At 46.0% G+C, this 24,895-nt stretch overlaps 1 protein-coding gene across 4 annotated transcripts in view; it reads left to right on the forward strand.

Moving 5' to 3' along the window:
* Positions 1-24,895, forward strand: part of sema6cb (semaphorin 6Cb) — a 142,391-nt gene that overhangs the window by 26,070 nt on the left and 91,426 nt on the right. Inside the window, exon 1 of one of the 4 annotated variants that reach the window (XM_027287404.1) lies at positions 21,257-21,957. The exons of the other annotated variants lie outside the window; for them this stretch is intronic. The gene's annotated coding sequence lies outside the window, so the exon portion shown is untranslated. Of the gene's footprint in view, positions 1-21,256; positions 21,958-24,895 lie in introns of those variants that run through there. 4 annotated transcript variants of the gene reach the window in all.

Genomic DNA, 24,895 nt, shown 5'->3' on the forward strand with positions numbered 1-24,895 from the left:
TTGGCGCACAGAGGATGGAGGACGTGATCCAAACGGCAGTAGCTCAGTCCGTAGGGACTTGGCTTGGGAACCGGAGGGAGACCGGTTCAAGTCCAGTACAGGCCAAAGTATGGAAGTTACCTCGTGGTCCACCTGTATGAATGAGGCGGTCTAACAGCTCCATAAAATCCAGAATATTCATTAAAGAAATCTGAAATGATGTATCACTTTATTATAGTTTGTTTACATGTTTTAAATCTTCAGGATGTGACAGTGTGGAGTAACGAGTAACGAGGTGTGCCGTCATGCTGATTCGATCACTTTCTAAATGTCTAGTTGACCAGTCAGATCGCTCGTTGTGTGACTAATCAATCAATGCTTTTGAATTCTAATCAATTAATTCATTGACTTCATGTTTCATGCAGAATTTTGTGCACGCAGCCTGACGTGTAAATAGTTTCACTCGTAGACGCGAGTTCAGCAGCGCGATGGTAAAACATGCAATCAGCTGACATTCATGGGATTTAAATACATCCTGAGCCCGATGCAGCCTTTTCCTCCAGTAAAACTATATTTATATCCACACCGGCCTATAAATAACCGTCGAGTTTTTCATGAATGCAATTACCTTGATGCCTTTTCAGAGCAGCCTGACTGGAATTAAGCGGCCCTTTATCACGACCACCCTCCGCACTGCGCGACTGACCCATGATAGATGACTCCTCTATGGTAGCCGACACAGGTGGACACCTTCACTAAATCTCCCTCTGTACCAAGACACCACCCACCCTAACCCACCATTTTCAATAATATCGACCGCGTCATACCTCCACATGCGCGTGGGCGTTTGTGAAATTTGTTCATCTTCATTCACGCCTTCTCGTCCCCGCACTCGATATCCAATTTCTGTCCGTGGGGATGAAGAAGCCGAGGGCTGATCCGCGGAGAGGGGGTTAAGCGCTCTCCTCATGTCTCAGACCACGGGGAGGGTGGGCGGATGGGACGAGGAGGAACAGGAGGTGAGGATGAAGCAGTCGAGAGAGGGTGAAGGAGGTGATTACTGAGGGCCGGCTTCAGAGGAAGTGACACAGGGGGAAGCAAGATGATAGATTTTATTTCTTTGTGTCGCAGCAGAGCCTTTTCACACACACACTTATCAGTCCTTTCTTCTTCTTCGCGGTTATTTTCAATCGCACCTTCTCCTGCCTCCTCGAGCCCCGTCGCCCTCCCTCGTTATTTGTTCTGTCCCCCTCTCTTCTTCCTTTTTCACCTGTCTTATCACTTCACTCTCCACCTTCTTCAACGGAGCTGTGATTGGAGAACACCGAGCACCAATGATCCAATCTCATCCCTATTCATAGACTCCTCTTCCCTCCCCTCCGCCCGCCCGGGGCCTCCACATCACTCAGCACGGAGCCCGCCGCCTCTGCCTCTGCCTTTTACCGCTTTGTTTCACACATTTTGTTTTGCTTTTAAGTCCCCCTTTTTACTTCGAGTGACTTGCCTACTGTAAAAAAAAAAAAAAAAGTTGACATGGCATCACAAGCAAAAGGCTTGGTAAGCTTTTTAGAGCCAGTCACGGTGCACCATTCCCCCATCGTAATTACTGCTGAAACAAGCAGCTCTGGGAAGTTTCAGCGCTGGTGGACCCGTCATTACTGACAATCTCCCAGCCTTTATCTGCCATAGCTAAGACGCTCTCGCACCGCGGGGCTGTGATGATTGCCTTACTGAGCTAAAGGAGGGAGGAAGAAGGGGGGAGTGTGAAGAAGAAGAAGGAGGATGATCAGAGAAAGGGAGCGGTGGTGCGCCAAGGTTTTTCAGAACCATGAGAGAAAGCGGCGGCGCCTGAACTGGAAAAAAAAAAAGTGTTTCAAACCAAAAGCCACTCCTGCCAAACGGCCGCCTCGGTTTCCATGGCGATCCGACACTCTCCAGCTCCAGAGGAGTGGAAGACTTCAAATCTATTACACTCACGCTGCCCTGTCAAGCACGCGTTTGCTGAGGCGGTGTCCGGTGCTCGGCTCGCGGCCTCCTGTCAACACCGACGGGCTCGGAGAACACCGGATTCTTTCTACCCTTCGGATCAAGTCGTCGACACTCTCGGGGTGTGTGTGTGAGGGGATGGGGCCTCTCCTGCTCAGGAGGTGTCACAAATCATTTCACTCTCCTCAAGGAGTGCTTGCATCTGCTGAAACATGTATTTTGCGCCACACCCGCGGGTCACAAACCAGTTCTTTAAAAGCAGCACGTGGGTAAGGACTGAAACTGTGACACTGTTTTGATCCTGCGATCACATGTTTGAGCTTAACTGTGCAGGATGACGTGCTCGCCTTAACGCCGTGTTTATTGGAGCAGCTATTTTTGTCTTGTTTTTGTGTTGGGGTTAGTCGACGACAACTCAAAATGCTTGTCTAGTTGATTAACATTAACAACGACATCAACTTTTAGTTTCTCTTCTCTTAAACACAAAGAGAGGGAACTTGTTTTGCATCTATCCAACAATAAAGAACACGTTTAGGATCATTTGTCCGTTTATTTGTCCGAGACCTTCCCACTCCTGTACTCTCGGGGCGTGGGAGAAAGGACACTAGCTGCTCCCAGCAGCAGGAATCAGCCTCATGGCGTTCAGTCCAGACAAATTCTGCTGCTAAAAAGCAAAAAGTTTGACATATTCTCTCCAAGTACCTGCAGACAAACTACAATGACAGGCAATTTCCAAGCCAGCAGGTGTGACGACTGAATTTTGTGATTTTTTATGAAGACAGAATGACTAAAAATTTGTATTTCTGAGATGCAAGCATTCCTCCTCACACTGAGGGAATGGAAAATCAAACTGCGCACTCGCCTCTAAAGAACCAGTTTGTTTCCACCTTGGGGCAGGCAGGCAGGTTACGACACCTGTTTCCACCTGCTGGGTCAAAGTCGCTCCCTGCCAGCTCTTTCCTCCCTTCTGCCTTTTTAGCACAGACACACAGACACGAACACACGAACACACACACACCCACGAGCCTGTAAATTTAGCCAAGCTATTTCATGGAACACTGAAGCACAAACACTGCGCACAGAAGGTAGAGTATATGCTGCAGAGGTGCTAGTGATAGCAGTTGGTCGGTCTACAGCAGAGAACGTTTCCGGAGCCCGTGGGTGACTACTACGGATTGATAGCCACCATGCTAACGCTTGGTGACTCATTTCTTCTTTTAATGCCAGAAATAAATTCATCATTTCCTCAGAATGACAGAAAAAAACCTTTTTACAGAGCAATCTGACCACAAACGCATTCGCCCTCGCATCCGCGCCATCAGCCTTAACAGCTTTTTAAAGCAGCGTGACTCACCCTTCACTTTGAACTGTGAAGAGACAGGTACAGCAGTATGAACAGTTCAAATGGTTTAAGAAATAATAAATCCAATGAAATAAGTCCAGAATCTATTCATCTGCAAGGATGTGTCATTTTAAAAGTTTAACAACACTCAACTGAGCGTTGGCGTCCAAACCAGTTTATAACTTGATAACTTTTCCCGTTGACCTAAAACTAACAGAAAATGTTCAACAGCAACATTTTTTCCCATCACAAAAGGATTCAAAATTTTATTTTCCTCCAATAACAAACAGAAAACAGAGGTACCGTGATGTGTGGGTCGGGTTTTTTAGGACCATCGACTCAAACCCAAACCCAGGAACCGCAGTGTGTACTGGAAGTTCTCTGTTACTGACAGTAGTTTGTATGTAAATGTCTCATGATGTATGTGTGCGTGGGTGGGTGTATTATTTGTTTTGTTCCATAGATAAACACTGTCACAACATAAACTGGACTTATTGGTTATATAGACCAGGGGTCCTTGGACAAGAGACACCCACACGTGATTATTCTTTTTTAAATGTCACATTTTAAGCCTTTAAAATCACATTTATATTTACTTTATTTCACCTCATTAACCTATTCGTGTACTTATTATCCTATATGTATTTAAAAAGTCATGTATAATTGGTTATTAAATGCTAAGAGCTGTATGTCTTTGGACATGTCCACTGATTTATCCAATTGGAGTGCAAATGCCTAAATTATCTGCACCCTCACAGTCACCATTGTTTTGGTGAAAATTCTCAATTATTGTGACAAAAACTTGGGCACCCCCTAGTTTAAGAACAGTGATATTGACCATCTCAGTCAGAAATAGTTGGTAGGTTGTTGTCTTGTCTGATGTGTTGGCTTAAAAGACGACTCGCAGCTTTACTCGTAGAACTTGAATCCACGAGATGAACGGTCTAGTCATTTTAGCCCCTTTTTCATTAGGATGCACCGAAATGAAAATTCTTGGCCAAAAACCGAAATCCGAAACACCTAAAGAAATGATTGTCACTTATTAGAACAGATAACCGTCATCACAATTCTGTTTCGGCCGTGTTGTTTCGGTGATGTAGGTCTTTCGGCCGAACACCGAAAATGCACTTTTGGGCCATTTTCTGCAGAAAACTTTCGGCGGCCGAATTTTCGGTGCACCCCTACTTTTTATCCTCAAAATGTCCGTCGATGAACACGTAACCTAAATGAAGGTGAAGTCATCACAGTTTGTTTCTTCTGTCTTCTCTCGTGATGCTCTGACGCAGCCTGTCTTCACTTTCTGGCTTGTTTCGGAGGCTTTTGGAGCAGTGAACCACATCGACAGGGGGATTGTAGTCATGTAACTGACTCCACATACTATTGTTTGACCATGAAGGCTCATTGGTTGCCTTAAGGATCATTGTCCTGATGTGTTCTCCTAAACTGGGGGACATATGGACGAAAACACTTTCTGGTTTTCTGAGACGTGCAACACTTTGTGACTGCACTCTGAACCTTCACACAGACTTATGTTTGTTGCTGCATATTCCTTTGGGCCTTTGCTTCCAGTTTTAACAACCCATAATCTCATAAATTAGTCATCACTATGTTTCTACGCAAAGGTCATATGCATAATTCAGAAAAAAGGACACAGTAGCAATAAGGGAATGTTTTAAACTCCATCCAAACCGGCTTTATTGGCGTTTTGTCTCACATTGCTGTTGGGTAGGAGTAAGTAAGAGTGCAGTATGGGAGTTTGTTTTTACGAGTTTGGTGCAGTGGGTGGATTATTTTTTTCCCCAAAGTTGTTACAGTCCCTTCTCAGTTTCCTGCACGAGCTCGGATACACTCTCCAGCTGCATAATATCGACTCCGACCAGGCCGACGTTGTCTCAAGGGCAAAACCTGAATGGGGAGCAGCTCCAGTGCTCTGTTGACGAATGAAGCTCATCTATGCGCCAAGTTCAACAAGTCAGCCACTCTTCCCGTCGCCGCACAGCCTTTCTTTCTGCACGCTGGTCTATCCCCCCCCCCTGCTACTGCACTCATCTTCTCCCCTTTCAAATGGTAATGGCACTGAACCATGCTGGAGCTCTTCAGCTAGAAGTGAACTCTCTCGTCTTAGAAGAGAATTTATGGATTGTCATGCAGTGTTTTTAAGGTTTGGCCCAGCAGGCACCGAGAATTTTTCCTTGTGGCCGAAATCATTTTGGCCACAGTCTCAGCAGCTTACCGCAATACACCACGGGTCTCTGGCTTTTGTTATCATGCATAATGGAACAAAATCCAGTTCCAGTGCCCTCCGTGCACACCAGCCCTCCCCCAAATAAAAAAACCACTGATGATATGTGGGGGGAGGTTGCCTGGCTGCTGCATGCTAGTGTACTGACGACCTTCCAAATTCGCCTCTCGAGCAACATAAACGCCGCACACGATCAGCTGTTCCTCCGCCCCTCTCATTAAAGCTCGTTCAGCCAAAGAACAGACAGCGGCGATCCCGAGCCGAGCTCCACGAAGTCTGCTCTGTTGACATGTTGGGTTTGTGGCAAACATGCACACGATCACACAAACTGCAGAGAGACTGAAAATCTGCATGCAATGGTCTTCTATTGTTCCTCAGCCGTTTATCCCACAAGCATGGGCTGTCATAAACAGGTAATATGTTTCCAGCACGGGTTTCAAACTGGCAGCGCTTCGTTAACCTAATTGCAGGAAAAACTGGAAAGCAGATACTTGAGAGTACTAATCATTGAAGACCACAGATTATTACTACCGTTTCATTTGTGGCATTTTTTTTTTCTTTCATAGTTCAACAGAAAGATTTATCTCACTCAAACACAGAGCAACATTTCCTATATCCACCATGTGTTATAACGTGTTAAAAGGGCAACACACAGTACTTTGTAAAGTTCTATGTCACCAGTCAGAAAACAGTTCAAGTCTCTAGGTGGTCATAATCAACTGGCAAACTCTGTGGCTGTGAAATAAAGACAAACTGCAGTTCCTCTAACGTCCACTTGAGGCTGGCTCCAGAAGGGAGTCAGTCTGAACACACAGCTGTAATGCTTCATGGTCGATAATACAGTGCATTATAAAGGGTTATGTATGTTTACAAGTCGTCATGAGGCAACATAAGACACTACACTGTAGAGAGAGAGTGGTAGCTGACATGATAGACTGTTTCACAGCTGAACATGACACGTGTTACAGCACTGCTTTAAGCTTTTTTTGCATCATAGTTATTAAATATTTGTTCAGTCTGTGGTTTTAGTTTTGAAATCGTTTCCAGGCCCTTGAAGATTTTCAATGATGGCAGAAGCTGTGGCTTTAAACTCTCAGATGCATTTACTGTTTGTTTGTTAGCTGCAGTTTGTTCAAGGTTTCAGTAATACAATAAAAAACAGTTAGAAACAGCAGCAGGCAGCTGTCTGTCTGTCTGTCTGTCTGTCTGTCTGTGTCTCTTTCTCTGTCTGTCTGTCTCTCTCTGTCTCTCTCTCTTTCTCTCTCTCTCTGTCTCTCTCTGTCTCTCTCTGTCTCTCTCTCTCTGTCTCTCTCCCTCTCTCCCTCCCTCTCTCTGTCTTGGCATCATTAATAGTAAAAACATCCAGACCAGTTTATGAGGGTGTGGGCCCACTCCATTAACATTAAAGTGAGAGGCTTGTGTTCGGTTGTTGTAGCACATAAATACTGACTTTAGAGTTTGGACTGGCACCGTGAGCCAGCAGTTAAAGCCGTTCTTGGCTGATGACCAAACTATACATCCAGTCCTGGATTATGATCGATTCCTGCTCAGATTATCGCTGAGAAACAAGAATCCTCCAGAACAAGCCTCCTAATTTATTGACTGGTTCTCGGGGTGTGAGAGAGGGCAAGGCCACTCAAGAGTTCATGTAGAGGAAACGCAGAGTAACAACAATCAAGCGTTTATTCCTGGAAATAACTCTGAACAAATTGGGGCTGTTGAGAGAGGACAAGCCAGACTAGATGACCATCTGGCCCTCGCAGTGTCAGTGACCCTCAGCTGAGACGCTGTCAAATCTTTCCTTTAAATAACTCCCCTCATTTGTCGCCAGAACTCTTTCCAGAGCCTCAGATCTCGGAAGAAAAACGCTCTGTTGTAAGCGCTTGATTACAGCTGCATACTTGTGTGTGGAATGCGTTTCTGTTGAGCTGATGTGGAGATTTGTGTGAACAAACTGAGGTGGAGAGTGGGAGCAAAACTATTTAAAGACCGCAGCAACTTTTTCCTGCTCCACACTCATCTTTTCCTCCAGGAGCACAGATCTACTCCGGTTTGGCACCTCTCTAAAATGATCACCCCTCTCGCTCCAAACCTCTTCATTACTCCCTAACAAGCCTCTCCAGTCCAGAGTGTTGTGCGCTCCTGCAGCTTCAATAATTAAAGCTCAGGGTTAAGCAGCACTAGCTCGCCTCTTAGCTATTTATTTTTCTTCCCCGTTGGGGGGAGCCCGATGGGGGCAAGCTGCATGTTCGACCTCTCGTGGTCGCGTCTCCAGAGGCTTCCGTAAGCGGCACGCCACTGTGGCAAACACGGCTGCTCCTGCCGGCTCCAGGCGGATGATCAAAAAGCTGGCAGCTCCTCCGTGTGCCATGCCTGAATCCATTTTTTCCCCACACTCACCGTTTATTAGTGGTGTATAAATAAAGGTTTTCTCGGTTTTCATGTTCCCGGCGGATTTGAGTCTTAATTGAACGCTGCCTTTTAGCAAATTGTTCATAATTTATGGCTGCACGGTGACGGGAATGGATGAAAGCCTGTCTGAACAGCAGATGATGTTCACGCGTCTAAATGTGCCGTGCTGTATTCATCCCAGCGTTGTCTTCTGTTTGCTCTCCGTCGCTTTCTTTCATTTCTCCCCTTTGCTCCTCTCCTTTGTATCTCTTCTTCTCCCCTTTGTTCTCCTTTGCTCACCCTGTCATTAAAACCCCGCTCGCAGCCCCTGAAATACTTAATTGACTTCTCATTGACACAAGCTGTAATTGGCTTCTAATCACCGTTTTACATCATGTTTTGATATTCAAATCGGCGGCGTCGGCTCAGAGAAAGCACGGCCTCTTCAGTGCGTCGCTGTCATTCACCGTGGCTGCAGGGGAAAGTCTAAACAAGCTGTGTTGGTCCACAAGGCCACCTCTGGAGGCACCAAGCTCCAAGCTAAAGACTGTCAGCGGTTCTGAGATGTTGGCACTGTTTGCTCAAGGTGACTGCTGCGACCTGCCCACTTTCACTTCACGATCCTGAAATCCTGCACGCAGTCGATCCTCCCCTCAGACTTTCACCCGGCCCATCGAAGTCTCGTTGTTTCAGTGATCAGATTGATCGATTGTCTGTCTGTATCCATGGTTACAGCAGAGACAGAAGTTTGCATGGCGCAGATCCATCAGAATAAACAAATGAAGACACTCACACCAAAATTCATGGCACATTAATTCCATTTAATTTGCAAACTTATACCATTCACTGTGACCTTCCTCGACACGCCGTGCACACACACATTTTCAGTTTCAATGAGGCTGTCCATCATTTACAGCACTGCCACTATTCGTGCACTGGGATGGTTTTGTATGAAAAGACGAGAATGTGAGTGTGCTACCCAGCAACCAGGTGCAGTTAACTAGCAGCTCCTCTGCAGAGCAGATCAGCAAACAGCCGAAACACCTTCGACCAAGCGACCACAGTTTCCAGACCACACGCCTCGTCTAGGGATGTAACGATACACTCAACTCACGACTCGATTCGAGTCATGATTTTTTGTTCATGATACGATTTTTTCACGATTTTTTTTAAATCAAAATGAGCTACAGACAAATTCTGACCAAATAAAATTTTCTTTTTATTTGTAGGGAAAAAAATCTCTCTTTACAGAAACTCTCAAGCAGTTTGTGTTCTTATTAGGGCTGCCAGCAAGCAGCTGATCTGACCATTACCTTTCAGCTTGAAGTATGAGCTAACTGAAAATAAAAACAATTAAGATGATAGCTCATTAACCGGTTTACGGCGCACCGCCGCGGAGGAAATGCGCCCGGCGGGGGCCAGCCAGCGCCGGGGAGAGGTCCCACGAGGGGATCCTCCCCTCCACCGTGCGGCCGTCCCTGACCCAAGTTTAATTCCCCGTGCAGACTGCGCGGAAGTTGCGGAGAAGTTGCGGTGATTGGTTAAAATTGCAACACCGCCCTGAATTCACGGGGATTCACTGAAGTTGCGTTGAAGTTGCAAATCGCAACATCGTGAATTCCTGGAGGGTCTGTGTTATGGTATCATTTAAGGTACAGTCAGGCCTGATGCCAATTACGACTATTGCGCATGTGTGTGTGTGTGTGTGTGTGTGTGTGTGTGTGTGTGTGTGTTTGTGACACAGAAAGGCAGACGCGGCAGTAGAAGCTGCAGCCACAACGTAACCTATTTCAACATTTTTTAAAAAGGCGAAAAAGAAGATATCCTACTTCTCTCGCATTCGCCAAGAATCGCGATTCATTTTTTCTGTCAACCGATGCGAGTCGTCACGCATTTGTACAGATTTTAATCGTGTCACGATGCATCGTTACATCCCTAGCCTCGTCAAACAACAGAAACGACCGGAGGCATCCTCATCCTGCTGCATGCGTCCTAAAAATGTAAAAAAAGTTAAAAAATGTGACCGCCAGAGCGAGGTGAAGAACGCGTGCGTCTACGGTCATCCAGAAACTTTTGCTGGGAGTAAATGCGGCAGTCGGTGGGTGATCCTGACACAAAATTCTAGTTTTATCTGAGCGACCACACAGATTTTCCTACAATCCTATGTTAAGAACATTTCTGTATCAGTTTACAAATGTTTTTTTCCACATGAGTGAACCGCTCCTCGTCCAAAGGATCAAGATTAATACCAGTGTTCTAATGTAGGAATGCACATTATGTAAACATTGCTTTTATTCTCACAGTTTCTCGACCGGTGGGGGAAAAAATATGCGTATAGGTTTATTTGAATCAATAATTTGTGTGTTTGGCAGGTGGCCACGTCAGGCATGAAGCTGCGCGTTGCGAAGCGGCGGTCGATAAGTCGGGGTCAGTCCTCCACCTCCACTCGATGCTCTGAAAGCAGTTTCCCACGCTCTTTTGCTACCGGTGGAGGAAAGATGAGAGCAGGCTCGGATCCCGTAGACCGCTTCGGTTTGACAGAAACAAACACGAACACGGCAGCAAAAAAAAAACCTGGGCACTGCTGTAAGACGTCCATGAACTGCTCGACTTGAAGACGGCCTGTTGTTGTGCTGTGCTCGGGTAGCAGACATGTCCGATCCCCTGACGGCTCTGCAGCCTTTTCTCACATTAGACAGAGCGCCACAGGAGACGAGGATTAGCATGCATGAGTATTTTCTCACTTTCTGTCTCTTTCTACTTTTTCTTTTTTACTCCCTTGTCTCATCCCACCATCACCCTCCTCTCCTCCCTCCCCCTCTTTGTCACTCTCCGTCACAGTCTCTCTGCTTCTTTCATTTTGTCCTTTTTACTTTGCTCTCCTTTCTCTCCTTTTGTTTACTCTCTCTCCTCTCCCCCGGTGGCTGAATGATCGTGAGTGACGTTTAGCAACTCTTCAGCCCTCAGCCTGGGGGGGGGGGGAGGCTTTGGGAGAGCGCCCGCTACTTTTTCAGAGCATCCGCGACGCTCCCCTGCAAATTGTGACACTAAGACGAAACGTAAGCTGGCAGCCGGCGTGTAAACCATTCAACTCCCCAGACCTTGGACAGGTTTTTTTTTTCCACTCATTGCGCTCTCCTTTCTCTCTCCCTTGGCATCCAGCTGGAGAATAAAAACATTTCTCTCTTACTCCTGGAAAAGGGAGGCGAGGCAACCCGAAGGCTTGTGAGTTATTGCACCGACAACGCCTACCACTACCTCCTCCACCTTTCCTCCACTACCTTCTTTTACTTCTTTTAAGTAAGTCCTTTAATTAAAGAATTGCACACAAACTCATTTCTGTCACTCCTGGAATAAATGTGCCCCCGCATAGATTATTAAAAAACTTTCCTCCTTTAGTTTCCATACGAACTGTCACGGACAAATCCGCCCCGACTCCCAGCTTACTTAAAAAATCAGTCCTCTTCTCACCTTAGCAGGAAGGATTCATTTTCTAATCCACTCGTCCTGTGTGATTCATTTTGGATGAATTGCGAGGGAGGCAATTATTATTTCAAGTAATTTTTAGGTATTGCTTAATATTCAATGCTTACCCCGAGGCCATTCTTTAGACGCTATATTAACTATAAATCATGAAAAATGGCAGAGCTGTAACAAGCTCAGCCAGAAACCTGATTAAGAAAAGTCCCGCCCGCAATGGAGCTTCTCGTGATTCATGTCGGTGGTTAAAACCTCGCACACACACTGTGCGTACAGTTTCATTGTTACATGAACTCCCCCTGGTTAAGCAACCTCTCATATTAAGCCTCGGCAGGTCTCCCGTCCAACTCTTCATTACCTATGCCCCGTTATCTGAGTCCCTGCCCCCGCCGACGCTACGAATAACGAGGGCTGATAACGAGGCCTGCCATTTAAAAGGCCACAGCATTCTCACCGTGTCATGTCTCATTACAAACCGCCGCAAAATTTGTTTACAGCACTCCTCCGGCCTCTCCCGCCCCTCTTATCAAGAGATGTTTCTGCAGAGCCACGGCGGTCTGAAAGAGCCTTCATCAAAGACATTTCTACATTAGACTGAAGTGCTGTTGCAGTCTATATTTTCCTTCCTCCCGTTGCCCCTCCACAACGTTTCTCAGCAAGATCAATCTTGTTTCCGCACAATTGCACAGATTGTAATCTATTCTAGCTAAAAGAAGAGAAAAAAAAAATCTTGAAATAGAGCCATTCATCACAGAGTAAACAGCATAACAGAAGGGCAGAGAGAAGGAGCAGCAGAATGTTAAGAGAAAACGCTCGGGGTAAAGGGAACAGAAAAGAAATTGCCGGTGGAAAGACAAACAAACGGCCTGACAGAAGTCAACGAAAGCCGAGAGCCGCCGCTGTCGCCGTCGCCGCCACCACTCTCCTCACGAGGATGTGACATTTAAGAGGGAGGTGTCTCGGCTTTGCGGGACCTAATTAACATTCCACAATATACCAGCTGGAGATGGACACCCTGCCAACGCCGTCCCCCCCTTTTTTCACCCTCAGTCGTGTTTGTCCATGAAGTTCTTTTACTTCCTCTAAATGTAGCTGGCTCTCGGTGACTGCTCCCTCATGCCCCGAGGTCTTTATTGTGTGACGACGCACACACACAGGCCCCTGCCAGTGTCATCTCAAATGTTCCACTGTGGTCAAGTCTATTTGCCATTGCCAGAGGTGTCTGGCAGCGGTAACCATGGCGACAGTGTTAAGCCTCCCTCTCTCCTCCCCCTGAATCGCGGAAGGTGCCGGAGCCCCCGCCGGCGCCGCACATCTAACTTAGAAAGAATCTGTCGTGCTCTGTGTACTTTGTCCACCGGGTCAGTTACAGAGCTTTGACAAATGTGAAAGAAACGTGTCACGAGCACACGACCTGATCTCAGCACAATGCATGCTGGATGTAATTTACCTTTCTTTATAATATGTGGGACATTTGGTACATTAGATATTAGAGCTGTAAAAGCCAAACGTCCACACAAAATATGTCAAATTCCATACAGACCAGAGCTGTTCATGCTTTCTGGTGCAGTATTCACTCACTGCTGCTCATAATTTCACTGTGTCTGAGCCGAGACGTTATATGACAAGCAGGCACAACTGAGAGAAAATTACAGACAACAAAGGCAGCGTGGACAGCGGGTCTCTGCTGGTACACACACACTCTCTGGACTTATTAAAATATAAAAAGTGGAGAACCCTCCCTGATACATGTGCAGTCAGAGCTGCGTGATGCTGAGAGCGTGCAGACAGCAGGAAAGAAAAGAGGAATCGAAGGAAAGCTGTCGAGAGCTCCGGAGGATGCTAACTTTCTCCCGCTGTTGTTTTTATTGATGCATTTACACTGGAGTTGGTTCATGTATCAAAAATAGACTTATGTTTCATAAACTCTTAACCTTAACAGCACACCTGACTGAAGCTGAATATTTGGCTGGATAAAAACATTTTGGAAATGATTACATCGATCTTTGTTCAGTATATTTTGACTTTTGGACTTTACAGCGCTGTGGAGTCATTGTAAATGTTTGGATCATTGAAAATAAATGTGAAGTTCACGGACTTAGAAGCTAATGTCCATGGAAAAATGATCAGCAGTTTGTATGTGTGATATTTATTCGGTTTGGGAATTCATCGAGGGCGAGCTGTGACTGATTATCGGCTCTTCGCTGACTGTCGTGCCAATAATGACGTCAAAGCACGCCCTCTCATGTAATATCGCTTCATTACATAACAGCGTTGATATATTCTGCTCTGTTTAGTGCCTTTCTATGCGGATAGCGCTCATGAAAAGAGCGACGCACACACTGTTAGTGTCAGCACAGCTCTTTGAACCTCGACCACATGATACAGCACGAAGCTGTACACCAGATTTTATTCATAATTCTCCAAAACAACCAAAAATACCCCTGAATAAATAGGCCTCCTCCTGGTGTCAGTAAGTCTGTGTCTATGCTGTATTGTGATTTATTCATCACCTCAGTGTTTGGCTGCTTATCAGCAGTGCAGGCATTGCAAGTATTGAGCTTGTGTGGAGATGACAGAATTGCAGAGCTTGCTGTGCCGGGGCTGAATCTCTGAGCCTGGAAACAATAGACGATGAAAATAAGAGTGGCAGCACGGGGTTGGTGGAAAGGGGGGGGGGGCGTTGTCGTGTGAAAGATAGATGCCACACAGAGCCGAGGCTGAAAGTGGGACAGCTCTCTGAAGGGCAGCAGTGAGACGAGAGGCCGAGATACCAAAAAGCCTCCATTTCTGGATGTCTGCTGCTTTCAGAATCGGCGGCCCGGGCAGATCTTTGAAGGACTGATTCAGCACAGCTCCCTCTCTCTCTCTCTGTTTCAAGCCAGTCTGATAAATAATAAGCACGAGTGCTTTGGTTTTTTGATGTTCGAGGCTCCTCCCTTGCTGTCAGTTCAAATAAAAGTCCAATTTAAGATGGTGTGCCTCTCTTTACTGTAGGAGCAGTTTACTCCCGCCAGTAGTAAATTCCAGTGACATTTCATCGTCTTTGATATCCTTGATTGTGTACTCCACCTCAACTAAAACAGCCTCAGAGTCTGTGCAGGTCTCTGCGGATCGTCTGCACTGATCAATTCCTCAGCCCATCTGTCTGCCAGGCTTATTCACAGGGCCGCACAGCAGGCGATACAAACCCTCGCGGCGGGAGTCTTCATTAAATCGATCCCCCTTCCCCTCCCCTCCGTCCTCTGCAGCCCCCTTCCTTCTCTTCTAGCTCTCTCCAGGCGTGGGCAAAGTTAATGAGAAGATTCGATCAGATGGCACCCCCACCTTCCCATACCCCAGCCATTGTCTTCCTCCCACGTCAGCTTTGACTTATTTCATAGTTGAGCAGTGGCTAGTCAATCTTGACCTCCACTCCCACTCAGTAGACCGGTAGGTTGATACATTGGATCTGGTTTTGACCCAGTTTCTTTCTCCAGATCAAATTTTTTTCTTCCTCAATGACTTGACTCAGTCAAGAGTTTGTGTTGGCGGAGGTGGTCATTGTTTCAGGGTTATGGGGTCAACACATCGACTCTTCCTGTGCTGTCCAACGACTCAAACAGTTAGAGAGCAAAAAGTGCATGGACCACCGCAATCAACCCGATAACTCCACACGAGTGTATCGTCACATAGAAGAGAGGGGGCGGTTTGGTTCAGGCAAGAAACCAGAGTGGTTAAGGTTAGGTTAGGATGAGATGTTAGGATCTGTGGTCAACCAAGGACGAGGCGGTTAAGGTTAGGAAACTCTTCTGGGAACCTTAATCTGGAGCTACGACCTCAGGAATTATCAATATCTGATTGACTGGTGTTTCAGGTGTCAATCAGTATCGGAAGATAAGGGTTAGTTTGTGTGAAAAGTATCTTGTTCTGAAGGTTTTTCACCTCAACAAAGATCCAGAACCATTCAAGTCGAATATTCGGGCGTCCCCAGCCCAAAAACATCTGCATCAGTGTTGAAAAACTTGAATTCGTTGAACCTGTGCGGGAGGTGAGCGGAGTGACAGTGTGGCTCGGTTGTTCACTTGCCAGAGAAATGGATTTGCAGTGATGGATGGCACCGGTGGCACTGTACAGGTCTCAGCCTGTTGCTGAATCACAGCTTTAAACTAATTTTGTGGGCACAGCGGAGCCGTTGTGCTTTGTGCCCCCAATGCTCGGGACCTGGCTCATCTAACCGCCACTGCCGAAGCTTGCATGCCAATTACCCCTGCCGACTTGCCAAGAAGAGGCAGGCAAAGCTAGAAAATAAAGAAGTATTTGCTCACTTGCTGAGGCAAACACTTTTTTTTTTCTTTTGTGGCCTTTTTACTCGGTGCCATTGGTAACAGCGCTGTGTAGTGTCCTGCAGCCGACCCCGGAGTTAATTCGATTAAACTCGTCATGGTAATTTTCCTTTTACTTTCCTAAAGATTGTTGGCTGACGTGCACTTCTTAATGCAGCAATTTGTGCTCAGTTCACCTCATCTCTGATGTCTCGACATCATCTTGTTTTTGTAAGAGGTGTGTAGGCTTCAGATGTGTCTTATCAAACTCACTGCACACCTCGTACCTGATGGGGGAAAAAAAACTAAACTGAAGGAACGTCAGAATTAATTTGACTCGAGACACCGTCGTTTTTTTAAAATTTTCCCAAAGACTGTTACACTCTCTGGAGTTGTGATGAGTGGCTTAGCATTGGAGAAATGTCTTCAAATTGAAAGTGCACATTGTTGCCGGGCACGATTTTGTGACCTTTTAGCCATTTCGCACACTTTGAGTTATTACTCCACACTCCCTCGGCTTCCAGTGTGTTCCTCAAGGCGCTGAACTCTTCCTCTCCTTCTGCCTTTAAACTTGTTTTTAATAAAGACGTCGAGGCCAAGAAAGGATTATTTCAGGGGCAGTTGTGTCTGGATTCACCCGGTTAGTTGGCAGTAATGGAGAGAGCAGAACTATCTTTGTTAGAGACATCCTCCAATGTTGTCGTTTCCTCTTTTGGTGCAACAACTGCAGATAAGAAGTTTTCTTTCAGTCAGGTGAGTATAAACACCTTGAAGGCGTGTTTATTACGTTGTGAGCTATACCGTATACAATCATGGCTGTGCAGTCGTGCGGACACAAGAATCACAGCTGATTCTACACAGCTCTCACCGGAGTCGCACTCTGCAAGATTCAGACATGGTGGAACCTTTGCAGCAGTCAAAGAAAATGGGCTGAATCTGTCGCTCCGTCATGGTTCTCCACCCGGCCCGGCTGTCGCCTGTTCCCAGGTCTGAAAACACTGTGCTGGAAAAATTAATCTGCTGGAACATTAAAGAGTTACTCCACCGAGTCGGTATCACACTTCAAGTGACTGATTTAAAATGAGATTTGTCCAAATCGAAGCGACCAAAAGATATTTTGCCCCTCGTATGGGTCAAGTCCTCCCCCCCAAAGCTCTGTCCGACTCCATGCAGCACAGATTTTAACACAGACTTCCTGTTATTTTTAGTCTTAAGTCCAGTTCGAGATGACATCATCGGAGTCATTAGACTTGACAAAGCTCCTCCGGAGTCGCAGAAGACGTCGTCATGCTGCTTTAATAGAGCTGCAGCAATTAATCGACTCAGTCGTCAACTCTTGAATTAATTCATGAAGGTTTTTATTCGGAGAAATGTCTGAACTCTTTCAACGTTTCTCAACAACCAATCGATTTAAATCGTGAAAATGATCGGTAGATTAATCAGTAATGAAAGTCATTAGTAGCTGTTTTATTTCTTGCTATTCAACCCAATCTTTCAAATAAATATCAGCTTACTAGTCGTGACATCTTACAAGTAATGCGGCTCAGGAATGCATCGTGTGCTGCCTTGCAGCCGTTTGTCACGGCGTTGGCGTGTTTTTCGGCGTGGATTCATCCTGTAACGTCAGTCGAAACATTCCACTCTCTCTTTATTGATGTGCTGTCCTGTTGCAGGTACTATTAGTGAAGTGATAGAAACATTAAACTGACAGTTTAGTTCTGCTCCCATCTCCCCAAAATATCCCCGGCGATCTCATCTCTCCTCCTCTTTTTAGAATCAGATGGGATTCGTGGCGGCAGCGTGTGACCTCGGACCTGTTTGGGTCTGTAATGCATTAAGATGAATGCAGCCATCCCCGCTGTCAGATGATGAATTGCGGGCTCCAGGGGAGGCTCTCTGCTATGTAAAAGAGGCGCTTGCAGACATGACACTTTCATCAATCAGAAGGGGGAGCGATGTAATGTTGTTACACTGCAGAAGGAGGAGTCTGTGTTTATATGCAGCAGACTGATGTGGAGACTTTTCAAGATGTTTGGATAACGCTCACGTCTGTGGGATAAGAAACGTGACGTGGGAGTGCATTACTAAAACACGTGGACGGATACAGTCTTTGTTTTGTGAGTAATCCCACCGTGCAATCAGCTGTCCCCGCTCTGGTACAACGTCGCCATGTCTGCCCTGCAATTTTCTTGTTTCCCTCAGACGGCAACATCAAGGTCTCAATTAAAGTGACACCTGGGATCTCACATTCACACCTTCTCACAAAAGCAGCCCGGCAGAACTGTCTGACAGTGAGCGCCAAGCGACAACTTCCCAGGAAGCCAAAGTGGAAGTGCTAAAAACTGTAATTCCTCTAATGTCCACTCGAGGCTGGCTCCAGAAGTGAGTCAGTCTCCATAAGTCCCCATGTTTCACAGCAGAAATAAACATGTTTACAGCCTGGTACAAACCAACCAACCAGGTGTAATTCAGTCCGCAGATGATCCTCGTCTTTGCTGATATTTAGATTAGCCGTTTGCGTCCAATATCTTCGGCTTCAGAGTGGTTGGGCTGTCATTGGTCAACACTTCAGAAGCCCCGGAGATGTTTTTGGGCACGGTGCGATGCCTCCAGTGGAACGATGGTGTGTTGCAGTAGAGTCGACCGACTCGGGTGAGGTTGGAGAGGTGTTGTTTCCAGGTGATTGGCGGAGGAAGCACAAGAGGACAGAGATGTTTTTTCTCCAAACCTTTCTAAAAAACTTATCGTGTGACCTCTTCAAACTCCCTGTTTTCTCTCCAAAGATCACCTTCTTCTTCTTCTTGCAGCTCACAGGGTCTAATAATTCAGCTTTTTCCTGTGTTGGTGATCTCCTCCCAGAAACCTAGCACATCTCTACCCCTCCGTTCTCCCGTCTTTCCCTTCCCGTTGCCACCCTCTCATTCTCCCTGCATGTGGTCGTCTGCTCGTGGCAGTTCTTGCGGCGGGAGGCGCGGTGTAACCCCGGCTGTTTTGGCAGATAAGCCTCCAGCCTGCCCACCTGCTTCCCCGCTGCTCGTCAGCCAAATAGGCCTCGTGCTGTCAGAGGCATTCGCACGGCGGCAGGGAAGGTTGCCACCTCGATGGATCTGCCGCAAAAACCCGCCTCACCGCCTCTAATTCTCATCCCTGGGAAGGATGGAGAGCGTCCAAATCTCCTTGAAACAAACAGGAAGTGTGAAACTCTCAGAAGAACTGAACCATTGACAGGGAAAGTTGCTCCCTGTGTCAGCCAGTTTGAGATGAATTTTTTTTAACTTAATTTCACCGGAATAGACTCCAGAGATCGAGATATCACCATTTTGAGAGGCCTCGCCAAGTTACTACAGACAAGTTGACGAATTGGTGAGAACATTCTGGTGCTCGGAACAAAAAAGCCAAACGTGCGCTGATGAGTAGCTTCTCAAACTTTGAGGATTTGCTGCTTCGTCTGCAGATATATGAACAATATTTGAAGACACCGTCTTGAAATCCAGGAACCTACGATGCCGACAGGACCTCTGATACTTGACCTGTTGTGTTCTGGCTTTGTTTATTTCAATTTCCGCTGCAACAACGTATCCTGGAAACCTTGAGTTCGCTTTGGAATAAGAGGGCAACAAACCAGCAATAACCTAAATGATGTTTGGTCAAGAAGGACAGTTTGACCTGCTTCAAACTTTCCCTTCTTGCTATACTTACAAGGCTGTTGCTTAAGGGCATTATCTTTAATTCAGGGCACCAGGCTGCAGACTGAACGAGGCTGTGATCATCAGATGTTGTGTTCCGAGTACAGTCTGTACAGTCTTTTTTTAATTGATTTATTACCGCGCTAATGACGGTTATAACATCAAGTCGTCTCCGTTTGATGATCCGATCACCGCGGCTGTGAGGGAGGCGCTTCCCTCCCTCCCCGAGGCGTGAATGTTGTATCTCTGCACCTCGAGCCGAAGCAGCGCCTGCCCGGTGGAAAGCATCATGGTAAAGGTCAATAAGCAGCGGCTCGGTTATTGTGTGGCAGATTGAAAAGGGAATTATTTAGCCATGCGGGCAGCGAGGTGTGTGTGTGTGTGTTGGTGGGAGTGTGTGTGCTGTTCTTTCCGTGGAGGGTTTCTCTTGGCAGCGAGTCTTCCAGCTGACCTGTCAGTGTTAGTCAGCCTACAGGGCTGTGAAATGACCCACCACGGGGCTCACCTGGGGCCCCTGCAGCCTCTTTCAGCTGTTCCCTTCACACTGTTGCTCCCTAACTATGTTTTTTTTTTCCATCTCCACTTTTTCTCTTTCTCTCTCTCTCACGTAGGCAGAACCGCTTACTCTCTCTCTTCTCTCAGGAGGCTTAATGTTTCCTGTTTGGATCCTGTTTGCAAGGCTTCAATAGGAATCACTTAATGTAGTGAGAGAGAGAGAGTCGGACCCCTGGTTTCTTCATAGACCATTGAAACTGCTCCAGGAGTAGGAACAGGCTATCTCAACAGCCCGTCTTGCTTTCTGTGGTTTTTGGCCACGTCTGACGCTCTTCTATTATGTACCGAGCGAGACTGCCAAGTTTTCCCCTTTTTTGTTTTCTTATTTTTCACTCCAGTCTTGCAGGAAATGTATTCCCCCCTTTATCCTCACAAGACTCGGTACATGTCCCCGTCCTACCTGCAAGTGTTTTTCCACTTGTGTTGAAGTTTGATTCCTGAAACGCGTCGACGCCGCTCGCCCCCTTTTTTTTTTTTTTTTTGGTGATGGAGAAAGAGATGGATGACGGAAAGAGATTGATCCTCACGGCGCAGACATCAGTCATGCTGACAAATGGCAGCCCCCAAACTTGGAAAGCCATTAGCCCAGACCGAGGCGGCGGGGAGTGAAGCCGGGCCAAGGCCCCGCCGCTGATTTCCATGAGCCTCCCTTCCAAAGCCGCAGACCCACGCCAGGCCACAACATGGCGACGGGTGTTAGCGCCACCTCACGTCCCTTTTTTCGCTGGCGTGTTGACACGGGGCCACGCCCCGGTCATTAATGAACGAACTCCTTTAAAAAAGAAACATGAAGGGTCGGCCTGTCTTTTCATTTCGCTCTGATGACTCATGCGTTTGGCACAGAGCTCTGTGGGAGTTGAAAATAAGTGCTTTGACTGGCATTATGTATTTACCGCCCGGTGTTTACAGTTTGTCAACACTAATGTCATGATTCAGAATCTGGACCAAAGCGCCTCTTTCCAAAGCCTCTCCTCTACAGTACATCTTAACGCTCACCCTTCGAACAGCTCTCCTCCTCTTGCTGGACACGTACCAATTTGGGAATCATATTGATTTGGAATCTGTGTGGTCTCAGCCTCCTTTTTTTATTATTTTTTTTATTTTTATAAAGCTTCTCTTACAAAACCAGGTGAGAGGTGAGCTCCTCTGCCTTTGACTAAGCTCTCCGCAGAAGAAAATGTGTTTTGTAGACATCAGCAGCTGCTGTGTCTTTTGTTTTAGCAGCTGCTTTTGAAAAGGAAATATCACCTCCTTTTCTTTTTATATTCAAACAGAAATAAAGAGTCAGTTGGGAGGGAGAGAAACATTAGCTCGTCTAAACCGCCGTGCCAGGACTCCTCTCCTACAGTTACTGTAGAATAACACTGGATATACCGAAGGATGTTTACAGGCACGTCTTGGAAATCATGTTCTGATTTCTGCAGCTCGTCTTCAGAAAAGACTTTGAGTGATTCTGGATTAGTGCTACGTAAACATCGAGAGAGGAAAACTTGACTTGTTAAATTTACAATTTATTAGCAAAGCAGTTGAATTACGCAGGCGTCGATCGGAGACGAACGCTGCTCCTAAACGCTCGTTTAAAAAAAAAATAAAGGATGCATAATCGACGTTCTGCTGCAGACGGAGAGGAAATTGGCGTCATTTCAGAGCGTGATTATAGCGAGCTGGTAAACAAAACAGAAAATGAAGTGTCTGATGTTTGAGTTGAAAGTAGTTGCCTCATCACGGCAGACTGTGTGTGAGTGTGTATGTTGGAATTTAACACTCTTGTGTAAGACAGACAGGTAGAGAGAGAATGCCACTCTGCAGGAAGTGTCACGATGGCTGTGTAGATATGACGTGGAATGCGGCCCCGACTCTTCCTCAAACCAGCCCACGTTTGTTGACAAGTGATCGAGCCTGGCGCTTTAAACATGGAGCGGATAAAACGTTTGGAATAAATCGTGTTTTTGCACTTTCGCCACACGTGGAACGCTTGAAAACGACCTCCGTGTGAGTAGCTCTTCACTGTTTCTGTCTTTCAGTCGACTCTGTGTGACCTTAAGAGCAATTTAACCTTCGACATTACCTGAAGTCGGACGCTTTGAACTGTGACTGTAAAAGTCCCTTTACACGGATCACACTGTGAAAACCTTGGACCGACTTTTGTCAGCGTAAAGAAAGAGAAATGAAGTCAGTAACCAGATAAAAACAGAAAATACTCAAAAATTCAAGTTAAAAAGAGTAAATGATGAATAAACTCATCCAAACCGGGACAAATCGGCACACAGTCTTGGGACATAATAAATATCTCTTATTTAAAATGGGCAGATTCTGATTTCCTCACCTCAGTACACTATGTTTAAAGGTCCAGTGCAGGCATGTCTAAAGTCCGGCCAATCGTTTTTATAATATATTATTTTTAGCCTGCTGGGACACTGTATGGCTGAAGATTTGTCTTTTTCTGATTTACACAACGAAGCTTTTGAATCTCTAACGACGTTAGAGGTCTAACTGCTGCTGTTATATATCTGTAGATGTGACTTTCTAAAAGATTTTGTTAAAGAGTGAGACGTTTTAAACTTAAATGTTAACAGACTTTGCATCACTCATAATAAGTCATGTTTAAAATGAACATGAGGTTCAGATTTGTATCAACTTCATGCAAGTTTAATTTATTTTTCGTTATCTGACATTGACCCTCTACAACATATCATTAGTCCCACTATTAAATGTGCATGGCAAAATACACTACTAACAGAAATATGATTTTTTTTTTAAAACATAAATTATTTTCACTGTTGATTCAAAAGTATAAAACGAACTTAAACTGACAGCAGCTGCAAGATCGGAGCCTGTATTTCCAGAATAAAGCAGAGATGGAATATAATATTCAGAACTGTGATTTCATGCATCTGAAAATAAGAATAAGATGCAACTAAACCCTACACATTGGACCTTTTAATAAAATATATAAATCTGTTTTCCTGCAGCCTGAAGTTACTGCACATGCAGATCACTCTGAACTCTCAGTGAAGTTCTCTCTTTGACCTTTATTCAAGCAGGATGCTCTTTTGACATGGAAATCTGTTTTTTTGTGTGAAATCTCCTGAATGAACACACAGACGTGAAAGAAAGAAAGAAAGAAAGAAAGAAAGAAAGAAAGAAAGAAAGAGGTTAAATACTGACGGGGGAATAAAAACTTTCAAAAGGAAATTGAATCATAAATGAAACAGAAAAGAAAAACATCAAAGCGTCTCCAAACACGTCTCCGTGTCCTCACGGTGTCCGTGACTTTGTTTCGGAGCGTGTGCTGTCTTTAGTTTCCAGGGAGATGAAACGACCCACCTGAAGGCTCATTTTAAGGCACTTTTGAGAACAAGCACTTGAAGTTGGAAAAGCATCCTCACAGAGTGAAATCTGACTTTATTCGAACCTTTTTCGTAGCATCGAGTGGCTTCAGTGAGTCACAGCGGGACAAGTACAGGACAAGTACGTCCGCGGTGCTTCAGACTTTAAGGACATTATCTGCATTTAGATCGTAGGTGAACTCTGACCTCCACACGTCAGAAACTTTAAAGTATGTTTGTTCTCTTGGTGTGAAGATGATTTACTCGTGCTTTGATGGTTCATCAGTGGGTGCCTGTTCTCAGCTAGATGTCTTGTTTACTGAAGAGCTCTGGACAAATGGTATCTTACGAGTGTGGCTGTCGGTGTGGGGGTAAGGGGGGGGCAGCGTTGACAAGGCAACAGGAGCTCATTATCTCGTCGTCTATGCTGGTCCACGGCGCGCCGTTGACGGGTGCCAGAGGAGAGTTTGGAGCAGACAGATGGGAGGTTGCACCCCGACGTTTCACACAAGAAAAGACGAATAACACGCCGGCGGAAATGACACGTCGGCACTGTAATCCCAGATTACCTGTCCGCATCACTCGCCACGTTCGCCATCAGGCGAGATAACAAACGGCGGCTCGGGCCTCGGCCGCTGCGAGACTCTTGTTTGATCCGTATTGTCAAGATACAAAACGTGTACACTCTCCCTCCGCTCATCCTCTGCTGGCCAGGGTTTGTGACAGGATGTGTGGTTATGTGGAGGAGAAGGACATGTTGCTCTGCGTCAGTGACGGTCAACTGAAGGCCTTTTAGTTCATACCGAGAATAAACTGAACTGTATTCATACAGACTGCACAGGGCTGCTGGGGCTGGATTTGCCTCTTGGCAAACATGAGTTAGGAAATGACTATCACTTGCTAATTTTAGGCTCCATCAGAAGTCAAAACATGCAGCATTCCCATCGCGATGTACCACAAGAAAAAACTTCTTATTCTGCCTCATCAACGATCATGATTCTCTGATTGTTTTGTCACCTGACCTGAGTTCAGCATCTCTTCTCCAGGTCCCGTGGTCAGCGTTGTGACATATGAGCTCATATCTGATATCTGCTGTACTCAAGTATGCAAACCATATCTGCAGCGATACAAAGACGGCACGCACACCCGGAGTCACGATAACAAAAGAATCTGTTTTGTTTAAATTTAAATATTAAAGCATGTGTGAAAGGTCGTCGCCCTGCACGGCACCGTCTGAATATGAAGAGTTCAACTTTATTAACTCGGGGAGAAAGAAACTGATCACAGGTCAAAACTTTTGGCTCCCGTAAAATGTTGAACAAAACTAAATGAAAAGAACTCGATGAGTAAGTCCAACAGCACAAACATGCTCAGAAAGGAGTATGAGGAAGGATCCACTTGTTTACGTCTCATCTCACTCAGCGTTCATTGTGTCATGACAGCTCTCCCGCCCAAAGTGCGTCACGCCTAAGTCGCCTGCATCAACATCGAGTTTGCAGTCCACGCCGACTGGAAAACATCAGTTTCATGTAAGGTGAGCAGGAGAACCTTCAGAATCTGACACTTTTCTTCTGCGGCGGCGGTGGCGGCGCACATGGCCG

Source organism: Larimichthys crocea, chromosome XIII (genome assembly GCF_000972845.2).
Source record: "Larimichthys crocea isolate SSNF chromosome XIII, L_crocea_2.0, whole genome shotgun sequence".
Classification (NCBI taxonomy): Eukaryota; Metazoa; Chordata; class Actinopteri; family Sciaenidae; genus Larimichthys; species Larimichthys crocea.